This window comes from Protopterus annectens, chromosome 6.part0, assembly GCF_019279795.1.
Source record: "Protopterus annectens isolate FY-2018-M chromosome 6.part0, PAN1.0, whole genome shotgun sequence".
Taxonomy (NCBI): Eukaryota; Metazoa; Chordata; order Ceratodontiformes; family Protopteridae; genus Protopterus; species Protopterus annectens.
In genome coordinates, this window is record NC_056737.1 from 1,435,966,649 (window position 1) to 1,435,993,416 (window position 26,768).

A 26,768-nucleotide genomic window follows, 5' to 3' on the forward strand; every position below is an offset into this window, starting at 1 on the left:
CATGGCTGTCAATGAACCAGAAAAGACTACTTCCATTAGATAAAAAAGACTAACTACTGTTGATAATGTTTCTGAATGACAGATCATAATCATTCATCCCTGGTTTGGCACCTATGTATGTAATGGACACAGGCAACCTGTAAATGGTTCATATCCCAGGCTTGTTACTTGTTAATTAACATTTCCCAAGCCCCTGCTTCCACTTAGCAAGGATATCAGAACTTGTCAGGGATTTGTGATGCATGGCTAGGCTTAAAAAAGCCCTTGTGGTTGTTAGCCTTGCAAACACTTATGAACCTATGAACCTATTACAACCAAGATTAAGAATGCTGCCTTTGTGAGCACTGTTTATTTCTACTAACCTGAGTTTATTATTCTGTTACTGTTTTTGTGTTCTCTGCCAAGAAAATAATCAGGCTGTTTTATGTCTTCATGTCTAATTTCTATGGCACATTTAACACAATCTTTGTCATATATTTACTTGCTTACTTGTTTTCTTATTTGCTAACTTATTTTATTTTTCTGATTTATGTTTTAAATCTTTATGGCATCTTTCATAAATAAATAAAACTGTATATAGGTCACTCTTCCACTCACACAAGTACATGTACAAACACTCCACACACACTCACATTCACACATTCATACACACACACACAGACACACACACACACACACACACACACACACACACACACACACACACACACACACACACACACACACACACACACACACACACCACACTCCCCATACCTGTCCCTAACTTTAAGACAATTTGGGCTCAAGAGCTTAGTGGACTCCTTGGTTTCTGCTATTTCCCCCATCCCGAACCCCTGTACTGCTGTTGTAGATGTATATGCACAAGTGTATCATCCCTGATGACTAGTGTTTCCTTCCACACTCAGTAGCCATACTGCTGTTGGTATTGGTATTGCTCAAGTGTATTATCCCTGCTGGCTTGAGTTTCCTCCCAACCCTGTTCCCCAAACTCCTTCTGATGCCATTATAACATGACTGTATTATCCCTGGTGGCTAATGGTTCCTCCCACCCCAACTCCCATGCTACTTTAAATGCTGGTAGATGAAGACAGACTTTTGACGATGTTCACTGATGCAATGTGATGGGGCCAACTGTGCTGATCTGCATTTCTGAGTGATTTTGTGAGCTGTTCATGTGTAGGTGTATTCCTCGATAAAATTCAAGGAAAGAGAGAGAGGGAGAGAGAGAGAGAGAGAAAGAGAGAGAGAGAAAGAGACAGTACATGGCTAATTAGCAAATGACTCTCCTCTGGACTGCCTCATTAGCATATAGCATGACCATGGAGCCAGTCTTACATGATCCTGCATGTCTTCATGATAGAGCACCATAACAGACTATGTTAGGGCTGCTTTGAATTCAAAAAGGTTATGATGTGTACTTGAGGTGTACATGTTGCAGTAACCTTTATGAATTCTGCTGTCTGGGTTCTGAGTGATAAATAAGTATCTCTTAAGCTTTACTATGATCAAACATTATCCACACAGGGTAAAATAGAAATGTTTTGGATTCTTACATGTGCAATCAATAAAGCTAAACATTTGCTAAAAACACTTGGGCTATGGCTAGTCCATATGTTACACTTAAAAATTAAAAACAGCATTAACTATATGAAGCCTGAGATATCTTTACAAGAAGGTCTCATTGCAATATGAAGATAGACATTTTCCTTCTCCAGGGTTGTCATGTTGCAATTCTGCTCAACGGAAAGAAATGCATGTTTCAAAGTCTCATCCTGAAAGTTGTATTTAAAAAGCTTGTTTAGGTTTGAAAAATCTGGACCTGGTCTCCAGTTCATAATTCATCTTGACTGCTTGATCTAAAGATATGTTTCTTTTTACTGTATTTAACAAAAACTGATCCACTGAAACATGCGTGCTTGACACATTGATGCTTGCATATCAACCTTCATTTGTGGACATTGAAGGCATTATTTTGGCTAACCTTGCTGATCTGTCTGTAGAACCCAATTTTGCAGTTAGAATCGTTTACGAAGCTGACATTTGAAATCGGTAGAGGGAGCGTGCAGTCATTCTAAACTTCTTTGGTTGTGTCATTCTTTTCCATTGGAGCTTGGATTATTATTGGACTGTTTGTTTTTGAGCTGACGTATAGAAAATGAAGAGAAAATCAACTTTTCTATAAAATGGATCATTATTAAGAGCAAAATCCCTTCATCAGTGAGGAGTATATGTCACATATTCATTTTTAAAGGAAAATCTGTTTTTGCACCTTTCATTTCAATATTTTTGTATTATTATCCTACCATATTTGTGCAGTAACTTTAAATTGATAAAAAAAAAATGTCTCTAAACAGATGACTGGAAATCAAAAAGCTGCATTTGCAAGTTTTATTAGCTGCAGATATGTTTCCTGGTCTCAGTGATGCAATTAAGATCATTTTTTTTACTCATTCCCTGAAAAGGTGATTTTCTGACTGTTTATGAGCTTTTAAAGCTGGAAAATGGTTATAGATTTAGATGTTATTCTGTTATTATTTTAAATATGTATATATTTTATTTTAAACTGTTTTGCTAAGCTTTTGAAATGTAATCAGGTTTTTGCACTATGCATGTAATTTTTTTGATAGTGCATAGGCTCATAGGATCATAGGATCATAGGAGGTTACTAGACTAACACCCTTAGAGGCTTTTTAAGCCTAGGCAATCATGTCCCATTTTTCTGAATTTTCAGTGTCTACAGGCTAGAATGGCTTTGGTATATGTCTGTGCCTTAGAGCACCTACAAACTGCCCCTGTCCATAAGGGCCACATGTGACAAGGCAGGGGTGAATTTATGATTTCCCATCCATTAGTCAAATTGCATTTGAACAGGCTTAGGGAAGAGCTTTCTTTCACATGACTGAGGAGTCTGTTCCAGAGAAAGGGTAATCTCTGAGACACTTTCTTGTCCCGCCAACATATTTTGTTTGTGTCACTGATGAGGCTTAGATCCTTAGATCAGGTAATTCTAGTGCTGTTTGTTTTGCGAATGTGTAGCAGATCCAGCAGACTGAATCAGAGAATGCCTTCTAGGTTAGGCATAGATCACGCCTCAATAGTCTGTAGGAGACTGAGTATAGGGATGTGGCTCTAAGGTGGTCCACAAAGGACATATTATTTACATCCTGTATTCTTTTAGTGAGGTACCTCTGTGGCCAGTCCAGCTGTTGTAAATACCTGGTCAGGTACATGCTGAAAGGAGCACTGTACTCAATTACTGGTCTAATGAGGGCTGGGTATAGTATGACTATAATCTTCTTAGAGCTAGATGTCATGTCTTTACTTATAAGTTGTTCATAGGTTCATAGGTAGGAACTTGGCTATTGGCCCTAGGGCCTATACAAGCCCAGCCAAAAATGTACCGTGGCTTTCGACACCCAAGAAAATTATTTTCCTGTGCCCCTGTCAAGCAGAACCACAGAAGTGATCCCTGGGGTGAATTTCCTATTACCCATCCAATCATCAAGATTTTTCTTGAAGAGTGCTAATGAGGAGCTCTGTTTGAAATATATAGATAGTCTGTTCCAGAGTATGGGAAGTCTCTGGGACAGGAATCTATCCCTCCAGCCTGTTCTGTTTATTGTGGTGACAAGGTTTAGGTCCCTAGAGCATGTAGCTGGGAGGGACTGGGATTTCTTTAAGTGAAGCATGTCCAACAGCTCTGGGTTTGACATAGCTTTGTATGTTAGGCAGAGATCGCCTCTGAGTAGGCAATATGCGACGGAGTAAAGCTGGAGTTTTTTGAGACGGTCTGCGTAAGGCATCTGTTTGAGGCCAGTAATCCTCTTTGTGAGGTATTTTTGCGGCCTTTCCAGTTGTTGTAGATGTCTTGTGAGGTACATACCAAAAGGGGTGTTGTACTCTATAATGGGTCTAATCAGTGATGAGTAGAAGGGAACAATGACCTCTTTTTTTCTGGATGAGAAACCTTTCGTGATGAGGTGTGCCATGTAGAAGGATTTCCTGACCACTTTGGCGATGTGATTATCAAAGGAGAGACTACTGTCCACCTGTGTCCCAAGGTCTCTTATCACACTTTCGGTGTTAAGTAGACTACCGCCTATGTGGTAGTTCATGGGTACAGAATTTTTACCAAAGGGGATGACAATGCACTTTTTGGCATTGAGCTTGAGACCATGTCTTTAACATCAGGCATCTGTCTCAGTGAGGCCCTTTTGTAGGATGTCCACATCGTTAGGAGTTTTAATTATGGCTCCTAGTTTGCAGTCATCTGCGACTTTAGTTAGTCAAAGACCTTCTGTGTTAGCCTGTACTTCAGAGAAGTAGATACCAAACAGGAGAGGACCCAGGACTGAACCCTGTGGTACTCCACTTGTCACTGGTCTGAAGTCTGATTTGGAGTCTGCTACATTCACAGTGTGGGCTCTGTCAGTAAGCCAGTTGGCAACCCATCTTGTGACATAGGGATTTATACCTAGTTTAGTGAGTTTATCTATAATTCCAGAGTGGGGGATGGTGTTGAATGCCTTGGCGAGATCTAGATAGGCTGTGTGAACCACCTTACCCTCATCTATGGCTTTGGTGACTACTTCAAAGAAGTCTGTCAGGTTTAGGAGACATGATCTGCCTTTTACAAACCCAAACTGTGTGGGGTCCAGGGTTTGGAGATCCCCAATGTCTTTGTTTATGAGTTCCATGATGATATGTTCTATGGCCTTGCAGACAAGGCTCATCAGGCCAATGGGGCGGCAGTTCCCGGGGTCTGTTGTGGCCCCCCCTTTGTGGAGTGGGATAACTGTCATGGTGCTCCATTCAATGGGCACAAAGCCTGATGTGAAGCTATGATTGAACATGGTACTTAGGTGGGGTGCCAGTTCATTCTGTAGTTCATGTAGAAGGCAGCCTGGGATGTTGTCAGGTCTCATGGATGCTGTGTTCTTGGCTTTGGAGAGTGAACTTTTTACCTGTGCAGTCGTGATTGCAGGAACTTTGCATTCTTCTAGTATAAAGATGAGCCCTTTAGGGGGTGAGAGGGGGGTAAAGTTAGCACTGAACCTATCTGCCAAGGATGTTGGCAATATCAGTTGGTTCTGTATATTTAGTGTCATTGTGCTGTAACTCAGAGCAGATCTGAGTGTTGCCATTGAGATTTTTGACATAGCTATAGAATGCTTTGTGGTTGTCTTTAGAATCAGTGGCAATTTTGTTTTCATAACTAGCTTTGGAGAATTTTATGAGGGATCTCAGCTTCTTACTGAGGCTGACCAGGGAGTTCCTCCAATCGTGGGATTTTACCCTTTTTTGCAACAGTTTCTTTCTTCTGTTGTAGAGTTTGTTTATGGCAGAAGACCACCAGATTGGCTTCCTTTTTTTGGAGGATAGCATCTTGGTTCTGTTAGGGATAGCATGATCCATGCACTCGTGTAAGTGCTTATAAGTGCATTTGTGTAGGATTCAGCAGTCGTACCTCTATTGTCCATCTGCATGGGTGTCATGAAGTTTGTCACTTCTGTCTTAAGAAGCGTGAAGATGGCTTTGGAGAAAATTTTTACGGTTGTTTTCCTAATGGGGGGTGGGAGCAGGATGTGGATGTCTAGGGTGATTAGCTTGTTGTCGGATCTGACCAATGAGGAGCTGACCTCTGGTGTGGAACACCGGTCACCCATGTTGGTGATGACCAGGTCTAGGATATTGCTGCCTCTGGTGGGGGTGTGGATAAGTTGATCCAAAGCATTGGAATTGATGATTTCCAGAAAAAGTTGAGCAAAAGAGTTGGTACATGAGTAGTTTTCCCAGTTAATGGTGGGGTAGTTGAAATCACCCATTATTAGAGTGTTGGGTTGTACCTTAATATTTTCCAGTGTATCAAGAAAAGAGGAGTGGGAATCCTGGGGCATGGTGGGGGGTCTGTAGCAAGCTACAATCTGGATTGCTGTTTTGCCCAGAGTTAGTTGAACTTGGATAATCTCAGATGCATTATGCTGAGCAACTAGCCTGGAGGTGTGGATATCCTTAATGAATATGGACACGCCTCCACCTTTAGTGTTTTGGTCCGGGTTTGGTGGCCGAAAGGTGTGGTATGAATTATAGCCTGGTAATGCAGGGGTGCTCTCTGGAGCTTTGAACCAGGTCTCTGTCACTGCACAGATGTCAATGTTCTCCATTTTAAGGAGTGCCTCGAGTGAGTGCATTTTCAGGCTTAGACTTCTAGCATTGAGTAGCATTACCCTCAGATTTTGCTTGCTTGTACCTGTTACGGTGGTGAATTGTGTCACACAGAAGGATTTTCTCACTACCATGGACACCCGATGATCAAAGTTCAAGTTACTGTCAAATTGAGTTCCCAAGTCCCCTACCGCAGGGTCTACTCTTAGGGAGTGTTATCAATGCTGTAATTTGTAGGGTTGGTCATCTTCCCTAAGTGTATAATTATACATTTTTTGCATTGAGTTTTAGGCCACAGCTCTGGTTATTCAATGAGTGCACCCAGCTTGCAGTTGTCAGCAAATTTGGTCAGCAAAGGCCCTCTACATTTACCTTGACTTCAGAGAAGTATATTCCAAACAGGTGAAGTCCCAGTAGTGAGTCTTTTGAGACACCACTAGTAATAGGCTTTTTGGTGTAGGTGGATTCCCCCACCCAAACTTCATGTGTCCTATCTCTGAGCCATTTGGCTATCCATCACGTGAAACAGGGATTTCTGCCTAAATTCATGTGTTTATCAATAACAAACAAGTGAGGCATTGTTTCAAATGCCTTTGCCAGGTAAAGATCGGCAGTATGCACTGTTTTGCCCTTGTCCATGACTCAAGTGACCTTCTTGAGGAAGTCCACTAAGTTTATTAGGCATGTCCTGCCTTGATGAAACCAAATAGGGATGAGTCCAGTGTTTGAAGATTTCTATGTCTTTCTTTAGCAGGTCCATAATAATTCTTTCCATGACCTTGAATATAAGACTAGTCAAACTTATGGGTCTGTAGTTCTCTGAATCTGTTGATGATATGCCTTAAATTCCAAAAGATGAAACCTGTCTGGAGGTTGTGGTCAAAATGAGATTCTAGTTGCCCTGACAGGTCACATTTCAAGCTATTTAGGAGGCATCCTGGGATATTATCAGGATGTATTCATGCATTGCTTTAGCCCCTGACAGTGCAGTGAGGACCTCTTCTTTAGTAATAGTTGCGGGAGAAATGGTAGAGGGAATTTCTGGGGCGGTGGTGCAAAGGGTGTTAAAGGGATGAAATTGGAGCTAAGTTTATCTCCCAGCAAATTTGCTACATCCCCCAGTTCAGTATAGAAAGTTGCATTTGCTATTAGTTCCACACACTGCTGGGTGCCCTCTTTAAGGTTGTGTGCATAACTGAAACATTTCTTATGGTTATCCTTAGCCTAGGTGATTATCTTTGCCACAAAGTTTTTCTTTGGTGGACTTGGTTAATCTCCTGAGTTGCTAGTTGAGACTGATGAGGGAGGTTTTTTTTTTGTCTTTTGGGCATATGCCTTCATATTGTTGGACAGGATTTTCATCCTGTTGCTATACAACATATTTATAGTGGGAGTTCAGCAAAGGGGCTTGTTTTTGTAGTTTGTCTTAAGTTTATTTTGGTTTGGTACTGCTGTTTCTATGCAGTTATTTACATGTTTATATACAGGGTTTCCATAAACATTTTCACATAGGTTACTGTGTTCTATGAGTTTTGGGGGTGGGACTTGGAATTTAGCAATGCCATCAATTATTGGGAGGTAATAAGCCTTGGAAATGGTTCTGCGCTTTGCTGGGAGCTCATCCTGTGTATTTATTTCAAAGGGTTACTGCTTAGTGATCTTCTCTAACCAGTGAGAAATTTACAAAAAGGGCAGGGGTGGAACTTTTCCTCATATTTGTGTGTGTTATATCCAGGATATCTGTACCACTAGTTGGTGTGCAGAATAGCTGTTCCAGGGTTTTTACATTGACTAAGTCCACAAATCTTTGAGCCTGCATGTTAATGGTTATGTATGTATCCCAGTTTATGGTAGGATAGCTGAAATCACTTATGAATATCATGTTGGGCTGAATTGTGAGTGACTTCAGTACATTCAAGCATGTATTATGGTTATCAGGGGTCATACATGGGGATGTATAGCAAGGATATGTAGATTGATACACTTCCTCCATATGTCCCTTCTTGTGCAGTGCTGGTCTAAATGCGTGGAAGGCATTATAGCCTTGTACAAGTTGGGTGCCTTCCATGGCTTTAAACCATGTCTCCATAGTGACAAAGATGTCAACACTCCCCAGGGTGAGGAATGCTTCCAAGAAATTGAGTTTCTTGTTGAGATTCCTAGCATTGAGCAGTAATAACTTTAGTTTATCTTGTGTGGACTTTGCTATGGAAGGTTTATTAGATTGGCATTGCTTAAAAAAAGCACTATGGGGTTGATAGCTTTGGCCAATATCCAAAAGCTTAGTGAGGACAGGTGCAGACCATCCTTAGCAAAGCAGCATGGTCTGTTGATCATGTCCTCCCAAGATGACAAATATTGAACCCCCTTAGAATGGCACCAGTAACTAAATCAATTGTCAAAGTCAATTATCTTTTGTTTATATTGTGTTATCATCCATGGAGAAGGTAGAATGCTGCTCAGTGCTATGCTGTTACCTGCCTGGGAAGCATAATATGAAAACTCTATCATGTATCTCTTCATATAGTCCAGGAAGTTACATCTCAGGTCATTAACACCCACATTGACTATGACAGGGTCATACTGGTACTTGTGGTTTAATGTAGAGTGCATGTGTGTTCTGGATGATCCTTTGTTCTGATAGGCAACTGACCACCACTGTCTCCTTCATCCACCTGGTAATAGGAGCATCAGTTTGTCTCACAGAAAAGTATCCAATGACCCATATTTTTATTTGTGTGTCAGTTTACCCTAAGGGCATAGAGACTGAGACACTGTGAGATGTGGTCTTATGTGTCATGGGGATTGTTGTCTTTGTAGAGTGTTTTTAGGAGTTTGCTGACTGCCTTTGTGATTTGTGTAGATTGCATTTAAGAGCCTCAGCATATGTGATTTTATGCATCTAATCCATAGTAGGTGTACTGTGTGCTACTGGCAACCTGTTTGTAGATATCAGTGTCTGTATGCAAGAGCTTTGCCTCCAGAAACATAGTGTAATTACATCTCTCACATACTGTGTCAGTTCTGCTTAAGAATAAGGTGGTTGTCAGTAAACATGAGGCAATCACTAAATTGTCTCAAGATTCCCATTTTCACCAGGCTGGTTACAGAGACAGTAGGAAACTGCACATTCATGGCTAAGGATCCTCTTTTTTGTGATCTACAATCGGTGGTGCAATTTGGTAGGAAAAGTCTAGGAATGACAAAACAACATTCATGCGGTAATGCTTCTCAGTAGGCAAACTAGCTTCTCTGCACTCAGCTAAATACTTGAGAAATCAGCAGATTAAGTGTTATATGGAAAATTGCAACTCTAGGTGCCTGCTTTTATACCGGGCACTGCAAGCCACTGTTGCACAGCTCACCACAGGTTATAGGAGATGTGTTAGAATCAAATCAGTAAAGACTAAAATGTAGAATAAGTGTGTGTGTGCGTGTGTGTGTGTGTGTGTGTGTGTGTGTGTGTGTGTGTGTGTGTGTGTGTGTGAGAGTGTTTGTGTGTGTGAGTGATAAATGAGGCTCAGATCCTGCAGCAATTCACAATGCTCTCACTATTGCACTATTGTCAGTGATACTACAGCACTAGACTAAGGTCCCCAGACCAAGTAAAATGCAAGAAAAAAAATGCAGTAGAAATGTAATAAATAGGGATAAGATCCTGCAGCAATTCACAATTCTCTCAGTATTGTGAGTGGTATGACAACAGTAACATAGACTAAGTAAAAGGCAAAATACAAAAATGTAGTAGAAATGCAATAAATGAGGCTTAGATCATACAGCAATTCACAATACTCTCATTATTATGAGAGAGATTACTAGACAAAACTAGACTAAGGTCCCCAGAACAAGTAAAATGCATGCAGAAAAATGCAGTAAAATGGAATAAAGGGGGCTCAGATCCTGCAGCAACTCACAAATCTCTCACTATTGTCAGTGATATTGCAGCACTAAGGTCCCCAGACCAAGTAAAATGCAACAATAAAAATGCAGTAGAAATATAATAAATGAGGCTCAGATCCTGCAGCTATTCACAATTCACAACTAGTATATGGAACGGGATCACTCCAGGTTAAGAGTCTAATGGGTAGCATTGCCACCTATCCTTTTTTTCCAGACTATTCAGAAATTTTATTAGTTGGTTGTTTTGCCTTTTCATTTTTATTAGTTGGTTATTTTACCACACGGTTACACTTTTTATTTTTAGTAGTTGGCTGTTTTGCTGCACACTTACATGCTGTTTCTGTTGTTCATTCAGAAATCAAACCAATTGTCCAGTAGTGTGGAAAACACCATATAAACTCTGGTATTCTATTTCAAAAAAAGAAGCAGATTATCAGAGTTTGTTAAATAAGTTGATTTACTATGCTTTTTTACAGAAAGGCATAGTAAATTATCAGAATAAAGACATCAGCAATGAAGAAAAGAGGGTGCTCCCCCTCTTCTGACTTATAGGTGACATCATGAAATGGGTGGAAAGTGGGTGGGGAGATGGGCAGGGTTATGGGAAGTGTGAGTGTGTGCCATGGTCCAGTTTTAGCCTCAATGAAATGTGGCAACCCTACTAATGGGAATGCCTTATTAGTCTTTGCTATCAGTGTCCAATAAAAAGAGCAATGCGAAGAGCTTGTAAACTCTAGTTTACAGTAGGGTCAGACAGTTACAAAGCCACCAAGTTTAAAAACACAGCAAGAGTTGGGCAGGTATGTGGGGAAAAATCCAATAAGCAATGCAGCCAAACAGAAGTTTTAATGTCACAGCTCTTGTAGCTGAAGAGGAGTATTGGTGAATACCTTAAATAAGAAAACTGTTTCTCAGCTTCTCCCACTAATTTGTTAGATCTAATTCCTATTAAATCAATAAATGCAGGAGGAATGTTTCCTAACCGACCCTAGCCAACAACTTTTAAGACTTCATGGAAAGAAACTATGCAGTAAAACAGAATTTAAAATATAACAAACTGTAATATATTAATAGCAAAATCAAAAAGTATCGAAAGTATCCAAACCTTAAATGTAGAAAATATGAAAACCAATGCAGACAAACAGCAGTTTTAAACTCAGAGCTCTTGTAGCATAAACACATAATTTTTGTATTTTCCATTCTGGTAAAATTCTGCTGATTATAAAATGAAAGGACTTAATATCTTAATGAACATGTTTCTTAGAATAAGTGCTTTTTGCTTGTAGTTAGGTTTCTTATTTCACTCCCTCTTTCAAGCACTTTTACTTATCTAATAACTTTCCTTATGAATGGAAAACATTGTCAGGAGCAGAACTTTTCCATATTTATTAGAGATAATGGAATAGCAGCAAGATCAGACTTTTCTCATGTACACAAATCCTTTCTGTGTGTGTTTAATCCATCTTGTTAGCTTTAACATGGGCAACAGGCTGTATATCAGGTGACCGGTATTGAATTTTAAAACAACCTTAACAGTAGAGTGAGAAGGTTTACCTATTTTGTATATGGGAAGTTTATTATCTCTTCTTTAATCTTTACAAATTTATAAGGACATCCTGCAGGCAACATGACAATGCATTGTTGTAATTCAGGGTATCAATAATATAAGTGGCTTGTGATGGAAACCCATGAGGACTGAGTAGAATTGCACTAGTCGTAATCAGCATCAAATAACCCTTCCTACTGAGTCGTATAGTTTGGAAAGTTTTTTTTTTTCTTTTTTTTGTTATCTTGAACCTTCCTGTGGGCATTGTTAGACTTGCATTCTGTTGTTGTATCCATAGACAGCCACAAACTTATGTTAGTCCAATGAAGGGATTGACTCAGGTCCCTGCTGTTTTAATACAATTTCTTGCCCAGTGTTAAAATATTGTCTAATAGTGCACATAACCTGTAAGGGTACATCCACTTCTGGTGCTAAATTAGATAAAAGAATGGAGAGCCTAGGTTGATAAAAAAAATCAGTGAAGCACAAAACCATTAGAATGCTGAAAGAACAGGATAGGAATGGTCTTTTAAGTTCAGTAATGCAAGTAAGTAACAAAGGTGCAAGATACAGGTGTGGTACACATGACTTTTTGCCAGCAACATCAGTAGTAAGGAGAACATTTACACTTTAGAAAATAATTGCATGTAACTGTGTCTTGGAAGCATTTGAGAATTAATACAGTCTTCAGAAAAATTCAAATATTTTTGTTTCTTTAGTTCTGTGACAGCCTCATTTGAGGATTTACCTGCACTGGGATAAACAATATCATCCTTTTTTTTTCATTTTCTTCTGAAATTCTTTTTATCTGTCCTTACGAAGAATGAGTTAAAAATAATAAAAATAGCCTTGAGTACAAAATCCAGTAGTGATAAGACTGGTAATTGTCTGCTGGAACTGTAGTTTTATATTTATTTGAATTTTAATTGAAGATCTTTGAAAAGAAACAATAAATGATACATGAGCCAGAGCCATTGTACAGCTGAAATTATTCTGAATCTACTGTAAATGGATACAAAGTACCTGAAGTGAAGAGGTAAAAAATGAAGATGGATGCTAGCTTAACTAGTCCTACGCAAGGCCTTGCATATCTACAAAATGTCTATGGGATTCTAATAAAACTAGATAAACTCTTCATAGAGAAAATAAAACTACTTATAAAAATCTTACCAGGATGAAGACAAAATAGAAGAGAGATGCTTCAATCCCTTCAGAAAAAAAAATTTACAAGCCACTTTATTCACAGACATAGCGTTTTACTGCATTAATTCATTCTGTAGGTGAGATATTACCTGAAACCTACAGAATACATTAATGTGATAAAGCACTATGTCTATGAATAACATGGCTTTATTAGATATAGAGAAGGATTATAATAAAATGTCAGGTGGTATATAGGTGAAAGTCATTTTCATTGAATGAAGTACTGGCGCCTTTGCTACATGTGACGTTGTGCAGCCAGATAGCGCCAATTACTGCAACAAGGAATAACTGCTTTATAAAGCATGCTGTGTTTGACATATCATAGCTGTTCTCTGGTGCTCTGTGCTTTGTCAGCAGACACTACAAAAATGACTTGAAGGTGGTAATAAAACTAAAATAAAAACTGAACACCTAAAAGCAGAAACAGCCATATACACAAAGTCTATTGAATTATGTGCTTTCATCCCTCAAGTTAAAGGATTTTATCAGAATATAAACATCTACTCAAAAGTCGTTTAAATAGTTAAAATTAGTATCCACATGACTTAATGTATCCCATAGAAATCCACTATAAACAGATGATACAACTGCTATTCAAGATATAAAATAAGACCAAACACACATTTAAGTAAAATAAAGTCCCATCCAGTTGTCTATAAACCATGCAGTTGAAATAAGTAAACAAACTATTGTCCACATATAACACTGGGTAACTTCTTCCTTAAAAGAACCAGACAACAGACAGAATAGGGTAATTAGTGCTTTCATTCCCTTTATTTACACTCAAGAAAAATGGAACATCATCAGATACATAAACCTTACCCACTTCAAACTAAATAAAATAATGAGCACAATGTTGTAAAGATTTGACTATATATCACTGAGTATGCATTTTCTGTCACACAAATGGTTTATAGTAAGTTCCCTCTCTAAATAGTTATCTGAGTTTGAAAATAAACTAATGATATTTAGAAAATTATAACTTGAGAACATTTACTTTACTGAGTTTATTAAGGCCAAGCAAGTGCTGAAGGATCTTAGGACCTAGACATTTGCCACTGGCCTAAAGCCAAAGTCTCTTTTACATCAGGAACAGTTATAGTTATTTGACTAACATGGCTGTGAGCTTATGGAGCTCATGGTGAAACATAATGAAGTTATGATGGACCAGTTAACGGCTGAAATTATTGCGTTGGTTAAATCTATTACCAAAGACTTGTTATATACTGAGTATAATGACCAATATTTACATATATTTAAAAAGGCTGATAGAGAATGTAAAGATGTTAAGAAGAGGAAACTCAAAAAGTTTGAGTGTGTTGATTACTCCAAGGATAAGACATTTCCCGAACACCCTTACAACAATGGTGGGTTAAGTACCAGCAGGTCTTTGGCTTATAAGGGACATCAGGAGATTATTGATGATACAGAGGTGGATATGGGCAATGAATAAGACCTTTTAGATTTTCCACCTCTGAGACTTTCTGAACAGTTGAAGAACAAGAGGGATAATTACAGTCCATTTCCCCAGGTGGAACAACCTCAATGGTCTGTACCACCAGCTTCCCAAACAGAAACATTATCAAGGTGGGGAAACCAGAAAAAATCAGAGGGTGAGGTGGTGATTTACCCCACAACTGAGAACATGATTTTAAACAACAATCTTTGCTGTGTGCTTTTCAATAATTCTGGAGTCTTTAAAGTGTATAATTATAGCTCTTCTGATATAACCAATTTACATGATGACCTTTTTGCAAAGAGATTTTTTATTCCAGCCAAAATGACTAACTTAACTGATATATTATGTAAGTTAATTTTTTTTTCTTAGGAAGTTAAAGTTCATTTTTGGTTCAGATCAATTTAATACTGAGCGCATTGGTGAGTTAAGATTGTCTAGTACATGTAACCCACCCGTATATCCGGTTTTGCATAACTTTGAGTGGATCTGTGTGTTGGTTACTAGATATATGTTAAAAAATCATATACACCCTACATGGTTTAACAAGCTCATTGATGAAATATGTTACAATGGTATTGTAAGGATTATGAAACTAGATAAGGCAGAGATGTTATAGTAGTGGACAAATCAAATTTATAATATTTTGATTGATGATGCATATAGTGAGGTCTCTTTAAATCGAATGCACATAGCTTACAACAAAATTGATAATTTATTGCATGGCTTAGTAACAACCAGATGATTACAAATATTTAGTTATTAAAAAAAAACTATCATCCAGCTATATTTGCCATAAAAAATTCATATAGATCTTTGCAAAAATCCATTTAGACCAATTGTTGATGCCAGGACATCAAAAGAAGGGGTCCAAAAGGCATCCCATTTGTATAAAGATTCATGGGTCTTTTTATCTAAATGTAATAGGATTGGCTGCAAAGATAGCCTAATATTTTTTAACTATTGATCTGAAAGATTTATTCACTGTCATCCCACATGACATGAGTTTGGACGGGCTTTCTGATTTCCTTAGGGACAAAATTAGTTATACTCTTAGTGAAATTAATACAAATGTGCAATTGATGGATATTGTCCTTTCTAATAACTTTATATTTTGTGAGTGGCAATATTTTTGGCAGGTTAAAGGAGTTGCTATGGGAACAGCCTATGGTCCCTTGTTTTCTAGCATTGTGATGGTGTAGTGGGAAACTAAGCACATTTTTAATAGTAGATTCACTTCATCTTGTGTTTTATATACCCAGTACCTTGATGACATTTGTATACTCTGAGTCAATGATAAGAAGAATATTTTTCAAGCTTATGGAACATATAAACTTCATAAACTTATATAAAACCAACTTATTCTAATTCATTTTTGCACTATACCAGCTGCCATTTACTACAGCAGAAAAAAAGCAGTGGTTAAAGGGCAGCTGGTTCAGGCAGCTTGCATAGTTTTTTTATTTGAAGATTTTATTAAATAATGTTATCAGTTCAGGGATATGTTTTTATGCAGTAGTTATCTTACCATTTTAGTTAATACTATTATGGAAGAGGTCATTACCAAGTGGTGAAATGGTATTTGTACCCCCCCTTATTTAAAGAAGGGGGTACTAATGTCAACTTACCAGATGAACATGTTAGCAGTATTCTGGAACCTTGTGTGGCAAATTACATGATGGCAAGAATTCAATAAAGCCTACACGAAGCCTATGCTTCTCCATAAAGACATAGTGTTACGGCCTGAACACGGAATATGGCTGACCGAGAGATCCAGAAAACAGGACTGAAGGGAGTGCACTAGCGTGCCAACACGAAGGTGTCTGCGGAATACAAATCACCTCATAACCTGGTGAAAACCATGCAAATAGGGTGATTTGTGATCCAATAAGGAGAAAGGCACCCATGTAGATGCCGTGTTGGAGGAAGAAATGTATACAGATACAAACCATATACTGGACTGTAAATTTCAGACAGAGGCCATAAAAGGCTAGGAAAAAGGGTGGATATGGTACCATAGACATGCAATTGGACAAATCTATGGCTTGTGAGTCCAGAAACTAATGCAAATAATTAGAAAATAATAATTTTTTAAATACATATATTACATTTGCGTGGTATGCAGTGATGTGCAAAAATGCCATTGTGGAAAAAAAATAAAAAGTATAAAAAACTGAAAAGTAGATATTTGCCAATATATTGTGTTATAGTGTCCAGCATGCAGAGTATTACAATGGCAAGTGCCAGTGGTTGCTATGGAGCCAGGCCCTGGAGTAGTGAAGTATCCAGCATAAACTCAATTAGCTGTATGCAAATGAGCTGGGGTTAATGAATAGCAAAAGGGCCACAGTGTCCACAGATGTGTAGGTAGTGGTAGAACAGGTAGCTGATATCAAAGGGGGGGGGTGTCACACATGTTAAAGTTGATTGGAGCTCAGCTGCACCTGTTTGCACTCATCTAATTAGTGCTAATCAAGGGGGTGTGTCTGATGCTGCTGAGCATGTTTTAGCTGGTTTAAGAAAAGCTGAGTGTGGCTGTGGTTGGAGTGTCAGAACTTCTAAGCATTGTTTACACTCGTGCCGCGGGATTAGTTGCTGTTCCCCAGTGCTTAGCAGTGAAAGAATTAGAGGGATAAAAATGGAAAATAGCCTGGGAAAGCCAATCAGGTAGAAATGACTGATAAGCTCCATTCAACAGACACTGCCCATTCAAACACCCATCAACAGACACTGGCTCATTCAAAACCCCAATGAGATACCTATCAGGTGGAATGCAGCATAATGAGCCAATCACACAGGCTGCAACTGTAGCACACCACTATAAAGTATGCATACACCCTACAATCTGATTTTCCCACATACTGTGCACCATTGGAGTGCACACTTTGGAACTTTAACTGACAAAATGCTAGGGGCTGCTGCTGCTCTGCTACATCTGTATGTGCTTGAAGATGAGGTCAGTGAAGATGATGATACTGACAATAGGCCTAGTCCGATAAGGAGAAGAGTGTTCAGGCCCAGGGTGACCCTCCAGGAGCTACATGAGCTGGAGACTGTATAGCGCTACAGGGTGGATAGGGACATACTAGAACAACTCACCGAGCTCTGACATCCTCTACTCAGACCCAGAGCCAACAGAGGGAAACCCATCCCAGTGGAAACAAAGGTATGTGTAGCCCTTAGAATATTAGCTACAGGTGCTTTTCAAAGACCAACTGGGGATATAATGGAGATCTCACAGGCATCTGCATCCAGGGTACTCCACCAGTTCCTGGATGCCATGTAAGCACATGCCAGTGAGCGCATTTATTTACCGAGCACCCCTGAGAAGAGAGTCAGCAATATTTGTCTTTTCCACCATGTAGCACACTACCATGAGGTACTGGGTGCCATAGACTGCACTCATGTGCATATCAAAACACCACCCTGTGAAGACAGTAGGGTCTACATCAACTGTAAGGGGTATCACTCCATTAACTACCAGGTCATGTGCAATGCCCAGGGCATTATCATGAATGTGTGTGCTTGCAGCTCTAGCAGCTATCATGACGTCCACATCTGGCACACCTCACAGCTGTACCAGACGCTTGCCAGGGGAGACACCTCATATGGCCATCTACTGTGGGATGCTGGCTATACACTGGAACCGTGGATGATGACACACATCAGAAATGCACACACACACCTACTGAAGAATACCATAATGAGGCACATGCACAAACTAGGAACATCATAGAGTATGTGTTTGGACTGCACAAGTCACAGATACACTGCCTTGATATATCTGGTGGAGCCCAGCAGTACTTTCAAGCCACATGTGCACACATGTTCACAGTATGTGCCATGCTACACAATATTATCCTGTGGAAACAGCAGCAGGAACATCACAGGGAAGGGACACACAGCTCCCCCACCATTACCAAGGTCCCAACAGCTACAGGGGGCCTTGGAGGAGGAACATCCTGAGCCTATCCCTGTAGGCAGACGTTGGTGTGCCCAGTATGCCCTGGCCTTGGCAAAGAGGCAACACATAGCACATGCATTGAGAACCTAGGGTCCTGGGGAATGACACTTCACTCCAATAGTAAAAAGGATGCCGTCCACACCACACAACCTGTACCTTACCATGTATCAGACAGAGACAGCCCTGAACCACTGTTATCTCAACCACTGCAGGCACAAGGTAAGTCACTCATCTTTTCAACAAATGAATATGGTATTAAACCATGTTATCATATGTATGGACCTGCCACATGTATGCAAGGGAATAGAGTGGGCTATGGGGATAGGTGCAGACAACTGACAGCTGTGTGGGACAACAGGAACTCTGTCCAATACTGGCTGCCCTATAATATGCAGTATGCCCCAAGTCAGCAAAACTGAATGCATTATGTGAGGGAATGACATACAGCGGCGTCATAGGACAGTTGCTTGACTGTCAATGCTAGAGTCCCCTACAACCAACACACCCACATCCCCATATAACTGTAGTCACAGTATGTTTGCAAGGTAATAGCAGCAAATCACACAATCCTTGGACTGTCCCCATCATCCTGGTGACATGTACCATTTCCTCAATATGCAGGGGTCAAAGTGTTATGTTTGTCTGTGGTTGATAGTGTCAGGAAGTAAACTGCACTGTCTGGTGGCTTAGTGGGTAAGTACATTACCATGGTTGACAGGGTATATAGTTCAAGACTGGCTGCACCTACTGTTTTGCATATGAACTACACCTATGATAAGAGTTCTACAGACTGTCCATATGTCAGTATTTGTTACTGCAAGAAAGATGGAGAAAGAAACAATGGAGGGACAGGGGGCCACAGATATGGACAGTACATAGCCTTGAGTAACCTAGATGGTGGGTAGTAAAACAGCGGGTTGTAACAAGTCAGTGTAGCACCAGGATATAAAGGCTGTCATGTAACTGTGTCATTACTTACAACAAGTCAGCAGGCACCATCCATAGCTCACAAATGTACAGAGTTTAGCAGAATGTCCACATTTATGGCTCATATATCTGTTCTCTTTGTCATAACATTTGCAATTTTCTGGCCAACTATTGTCATATCACTAAAGGTGGTTGTGAGAAACTAATGACAGACAGTTGAGATGCAGACTTCATGCCCCTTGGAAAATGCATGCTAATACAACACCAGTCCACCAACTGTCTACGTTTGTAAGAGGAATATTAAAATCCTGTCCCCATGTTTGGGCCTATATCCCACTGTTATATATGGCCTTGTCCACATTAATGGCTGTAAGAGTTTGAGAGGTATCGGCAACATGCAGCCTTATAATAACAGTACAACACAAACAGTCTGAGGAACAGAGCAGAAGTATGGGGCACTATGCTGGACCACCTTCAAAACAGGTACAGTCAGAAGTGCGAAGTCTGTAACACTATGTGTGGTGTTACATCTCTTACCGCAGTCACAGCATACCTGCAACTACATAGAGCAACAACTGTGGACAGAGCCAGGAACTGGAGCAGGGCAGGACAAAGGCCTACATATAAGGGCAAGGAGAAACTACCGGCCAGATTAATGTAGAAAGTGCAAAATACAGCAGTTCATGTAGTATCATAGGTTCCCTGCAGTGTATGGAGTCAGTAATCCAAATGTCTATCAGTGTTTCATCACATCAATCTGTAATGATCTGCCACTGACATGCCAAGAAATCACAGTGCTATGTGAAATGTACCAGACATATTATACAAACCTCTGTTCAGTCCAATACACACTGTACACACAGTAGATATGGGTCAGATATTATGGACAGCACACAGCCAGGAAATCCCTCAGGCATTATATCAGGGAGGTGCTGGACTATTTCACAAGGTTCAGAAGAATTGGCTGTAGCACAAAAAATCCTGGAATGGAGTACAGATAGGTCTGGCTTGGAGTCCCACTATATTTAATGATGGTCATACTGGGCATGCTCCTACACTTAGCTAATTTCAGCCCATGACTGAGCCCACATTTTACTATAGAACTGAGATGTCCATATATCTCTGTGCAGACAGACAGCTATGTATGCCTCAACTGTCTCTCCCTATCCCCATCAGACATGATCACTCTTATCTATCTGTATGTGGCACATATAAGATATATCTGGATCTGTAGAGTTTAATATAGACACATATATATATCTATATATCTATATATATATATATATATATATATATATATATATATATATATATATATATATATATATAGGTTTCTATATATATATATATATAGGTTTCTATATATATATATATATAGGTTTCTATGTATATATATATATATAGGTTTATATATATATATATATATATATATATATATATATATGCAGACAGAAGGGGAGAGAGAGAGAGAGAGAGACTCAGAAAGGCATAGTGTGATGTAGTGCTGCAGCTACTCAAACAGCAATTTTAACCAGTGGCATGTGCAAGTAATATGGTGAGCTCGAGTGTACAATAGTAGGCAGTTAGGGATTCTAATCTCACATCAGCCACATTTTGTGTGTGTTTGTGAGTGTCTGTGTATATATCTCACATACAGCAGAATACACACGCCCAACAGGCCTATGTCTGTGCAATGGTCACTCATTTTATGGCCCTTGTGTCCTCCACAATGGCCACCTCCCTATCAGCAGCTACTGATGTCATCGACCCCAACAGCAGTGACAGACACTATCCAAGTGCATAAGCTCTGTGGTGCATACAATATCTATGTAGCATTATAGTGTATAGACCCAGATAGGTCATGATTCTAATCCCAACAGCAGCTCAGTGAGTGCATGTGTAAGTATATTCCCTCACAGCTGTGTGTATTTCTTGCCTATGTGTGTGCAGTGCCAATTCATTTTAAAGTTCATGCCTACCTGTATACCCCCCATTGGCCTACTTTACAGGGCCTGCTGATGTCATTAATCTTAGATGCACATTTACACACTTTCTAGGCACATAAGCTCTCTGGTGCATGCAATAAGTGCATGGCACTATAGTGTATACAGCTAGATAGGCAGTGGTTCTAATCCCAGCAATGGCAACTCAGTGCATGTGTGTAAGTACATCCCTCTACAATGGTATGTATGTCTTGACTATGTGTGTGCAATAGCAATTTATTTTAAGGCCTGTTCCACCCTGTTAACCCTCCCATTAGATTACTTTATAGGGCCTGCTGGGGTTATCCACCTTAGATGCACCATTAGACACTCTCCTGGCACTTAAGCTCTGTGGTGCATCCAATAAGTACGTAGCACTATAGCACATATGACTAGATAGGTAGGGATTCTAATCCCATAAATGGCAATTCTGTGACTGTGTGTGTGTGAAGTATATCCCCTGTAACAGTGTGTCTGCCTTGTGCATGTGATGGTTATATCATTTTGAGGGCCTATTAATCCCCCCATTGGATGACTTTACAGGACCTGCAGCTGTCATCCACCTTAAATGCACAGTTAGACACTCTCTAGGTCGATAAGCTCTGTGGCTCATGCAATAATACATAGCACTGTAATGCATGCAACTAGATAGGTAGGAATTCTAATCTCAGAACTGGCAACTCTGTGTGTGTGTGTGTGTGTGTGTGTGTGTGTGTGTGTGTGTGTGTGTGTGTGCACGTATGAGTATTCGTCCCCCCTTGCAGAAGCGTGACTGTCTTCCCTGTGTTTGTGTGCAGCAGTTATACCATTTTAAGGGCCTGAGCAAACCTGTTAATCCCCCAGTGGCAACCTTTAGAGCACCTGCAGATGATATCCACCTTTTAGTACTGTCCAACAGTACAATAGCATATAAGCTCCGTGGCGCATGCGATATGTATGTAGTGCTATAGTATATACAACTACGTAATAGGAGTTCTATTCTCAACAAGGGCAGATTGTGTGTGTGTGTGTGTGTGTGTGTGTGTGTGTGTGTGTGTGTGTGTGTGTGTGTGTGTGTGTGTGTGTGTGTGTGTGTGTGTGTGTGTGTGTGTGTGTGTGTGTGTGTGTGTGTGTGTGTGTGTGTGTGTGTGTGTGTATATTCCAGTGTTTCTGTGTTAAGCCCAACCCCTGTCCCACTATGCAGGTTGCAGTCCATGTATGGCAAGGTGTGTTAAGCCCAACCCCATCCCACCATGCAGGTTGCAGTCCATGTATGGCCAGGTGTGTCCTGTGAAAACAACTAAAACAATACATAGGTCCCAAGAATGTAGGACAACAAACATTTCCTACATTTGTATAATAGTTGCATAAACCAGTCATTTTACATCAGAAACACCTGAATGTTCTGAGACATAGCTTAACCTTGGAAAATGCTTTCAAAATAAGATGTCATATTGGCAGACCAAGAGAAGTCCTGTCCTTTGCACTTGCTGTGAGTATGGTTTGTCCTGCCAACTGTCACGATGATATAAGATGTGTCCGACTTTGGGCATTCATTAAGGTGGTACCCCTACACTGTTTTACCTATGTGTGTGCAATATGTATACATGCCAAGGCCATGTGGGTAGACAGTGCCCCTACTTAAACCACATGTATCTAGGCATGAATTCTAACTGCCACCACCCACATATGGTGGTACTGACTAAGGCTGTGTTGACTGTAAGTTGTGTGCTGTCTGTCACTGACCCACCAAATGATGTTAACATACTGCAACAGAATCTTACATCAGGTACAGACAGGTGCAAAGCTCCTGGCCTCAAGCTAAATGCAAAAAACAGTACCATCATGCCATACAGCAAGGACAAGGCCCCACTGTTTGCCACATCACTGGAAACCCCATGAACTCACAACCTGTGTTGACAGACCTGGGTATTCAGTTTGATAATGTTGCATTCAACCATAATGTAGTGGCAGTGGTCAGAAAGTCCTTGTGCATGGTGAAAGTCATAGGTAAAGGGAGTGCATCCAGAAAAAAAGAGGATATCACCTCTTATAATCCACAGCCAGTACAGGAGTACTTTATTACAATGCCCCATTTGATATTTACCTGTCCAGACATCTGCAACAACTGGAAAGGCCATGGTAATACCCACAAAGGTAATCCATGCCTTCCAACACCTGTCCCATACACACAGCCTCTAATCAATAGTGCCCCATGTGGTATCAGACAGGTTGCCCAGAGCTGGGCTGTGGCACACCTACAACCCAGTGTCGGACCCTACCCTTCAACAACTGCCCCATATATCTGAGTCTACTTTTCTGCGCATTACCAGCACAACAGGGCTGACTCTGATAGATGACATCAACAAAACCTAATGGAGAGACAGGTTTGTCTCTCAGAGGCTGCCCTGTTTCAGGAATGCACTTCCCATACCTGTCAAACAGAGCACCATGCAGACCATCATCAAGTGTACCCATGATGAGTGGATGTGATACCACAAACCTGTCCAGGGGTCCCACCTGTGTCCTTCAATGAGAGGGACAACAGGTGCTGATTGATGATTCTATTGGGGATAAACTAATGGCTAGGCTTGTAATGGCCTCAGGACCAATAGCCTAGTAACCTTATATGATCCTAGGTATACTGGTTATGGCCCTGTATGCTGTGATGGACTGTGTTGTTAAGTGTCCACTCCCATTACTGCCATCTACTGTGGTGTGTCCCCTATGGGCGACACACCAGTACCATGTTATACATCCACCATCTGACAGATAGGTGAGTGGTACCACAGGTGTATGGGGACAGTTCAGCAACACCTGTGCAACACAATTACAGACAGCACTGCAAACGCATTGTAGGGTATCCTACTTTTGGGTGTCCAACATCCCGTAGTACACAGATGTTTGTAGAATGTGTACATGTGCCTGATATATGTGGACCCACTGCCAGACAAATGCAGATGTCTGGAAATCAGTTGTACAATATCTAATGGTTGTTTCCAGACTGTGGGGAATCTGGCTGTCGCAGACCAGACACCTCAAAAAACAGTTATGGTACTTTAACATCTGTGACTGTATTCATTCCCTCACATTGCATGCTTAATATATACACTCAGTTGCTGAGGGTGAACTTGTGCCCCCCCCCCCACTACTACTGGCTATAACCTGCTGTCCTGCTGTAGGGGGTCAACAGGTATTCTAGCCATAGCTTTCTGGTGATGATATACAGGTGATGATTATACAGTGACCTAGCCAGAGTATGGAAGGAACAGTCAGGGACACCTGGGCAATGTTTGAACTATGCCTGTGTGACATTCACAGCATGAGAGGAGCAGACTGACAGCGCATCATGTAATATGGCAGCTGTATCCACCACTACTGACCATCACTATTGTCTAATACACAATCCAGTTATATTCATACATGAGCTGACCATTGCTGCAGGGACTCAGGGGCCAGAGCTGTGATCTATGTCACAGCAGAGAGAGACAAAAGGGAAGCCTGTAGCTACTGGATAGCTGACAAACAGCAACATGTAATTCCAAGAAATTTACCACAGACCTCTATTGTGGTAATCGCTATTTCCCATGCCTGCATCCCCCAACTGGGTCAGATTACATGGGGAATACTTTTACATAACTGATATAGTGCTGTACTCTTTTATGTGCAGAAATCCTGTGGCAGAATGCTAGGATAGCAGTCTGTCATCATAGAAAAAGTCACAGACCTGTATACCATAGGCAGCAGCTTTCCTTTTGTAGGTAATGCTCATGAACACTTGATTGTCTGTGCACCAATCTGTGGCTCAGACTTGCTAATTGCATTCAGAACAGCTGGGTTGCATTTTCATTAGACAAAGTCATGGCAACACAGTGCTGTATTTGAGGCCTTCATGTAGGACTTGGCCTTTTCCTGGCCTGTGAGAAGGACATTATCAAGCTGTGGGAACTACAGCATCACAGAAGGTAGGTTGAAATACTGTCCACAATTTGGATTTATGTGGTATGTCCACAGTTTTGCATGCTATGTTTGACCATTGTGAATGGACTTTCTGATTCTGTGGCAGTTTACTGTTTAACAATGTGGGTTGAGGTCAGTAAGGAGACAGACAGATGTGAGTGTCATACAACATTTGCATCAGAATATGCATGCTGCTGCAGAAACCGCTGGTCTATCAGCTGTGTATGGTTGTAGGGGAAGACTTTGACACATGTCCCTGTCACTTGACCATTTCCACCTCCACCCCTTTATGTATGGGTGTTGTGTGGATTCCCTATTCTAGGTGTTTGGGGGATACGGTAGGTCTGTAGCAGGTAGCTGAACATACTGATGAATATGTTGCGGGCTGAAGCTGCTGCATTCTACCCAGGAGCCATACTGGGGATTGTGAACACACTGTGGATCAGCAAGCTGTATATGTGAGTGAAGGAACAGTGTCAGCTCAATTGTCACAGCATAGCCAGGGTGAGGGTACCCATAACAGTACAGGTGAGGCATGTGCCTCACGTACATATGTTATGTAATAGTGCCATTCAGAGAGTGGGGGGTGAAATTTAGGACATCTATATGTATATGTGAAGTGTGGCCTAACTTATAGGCCTTTAAGGTGCTAATATGGGTGGCAGTGACTGCAGTAGCAGCAACCAGTTCTGCTTAAAATTGCACGGCTCAGTCATTTAATTGTTCTGACAATCATGTACTTGACATGTGATACACTGGAATGGAAGCCAGGACTGTGAGTGGACAAATGTTAAGCATCCTAGGAATGTAACAGATTGAGCTATGGAGTCAATACAGGTGTATTTGCAAGACATATGTGCATGCATACAATCTGTTACACAGGACTGGCATGAACATGTGTGATTGGATGTGTATGACATTTGACACTGAACTGTCTGTCATGATTTCATAATGTCAATGTGTACTAACTTACCAGTACATCAGCACACAGCATAGGCTGTGTGACAAGTGTGCCAAATGTAGGTGGCACAACTGTGGACATTCTGCAACAGTCTGCAGTTGTCATCTCTACCTGATATCCTAGCTTTCACATACATCCATTGACATGTATGTGTCTGTGTACTGGTTTGGTGTCTGTATCACAGTCCCAAGTACATTGACATTTGTCCCATTATATGTACAAGCACTGTGTCACTGGCAAGAAGGCTATGTTTATAGAAACACCTGGCAGCTTTCAAAGCTGAGTGGCTTAGTGGGCTAATACACTATGTTGTTGACAGGGTCTTGGGTTTAAAACCTGGCAGGGTCTGAATATTTTTCTACTGTGTATCACTGATAAACAGGATAAGTTTATGGAAACACCTGTTAGTCCTTAAAGCTGAGTGACCTTGTGGACTAATGCACTGTGTCATAGTTGGCAGGGTTCCAGTTTTGAGACTTGCTAGGGTGATAATTTTGCTGATGCACAGAACAGTGTTAGACAGACGGAAAGTGATTAAAGCAGTTTTAAGCAGGTTTTGCGCACCACACCACAATGCCAAGTGGCACTTAGCCCTGCTTAAATTCACTCTATTTCCAAAAAAAGTAAAGAAAAAAGGGGTGATAGAAAGTGATGAAATGGGGGCAAGCAGGGGGAAAAACAATATGAAAGGCAGGTAAGGATGTGCAAGACTGGTGTCGGAA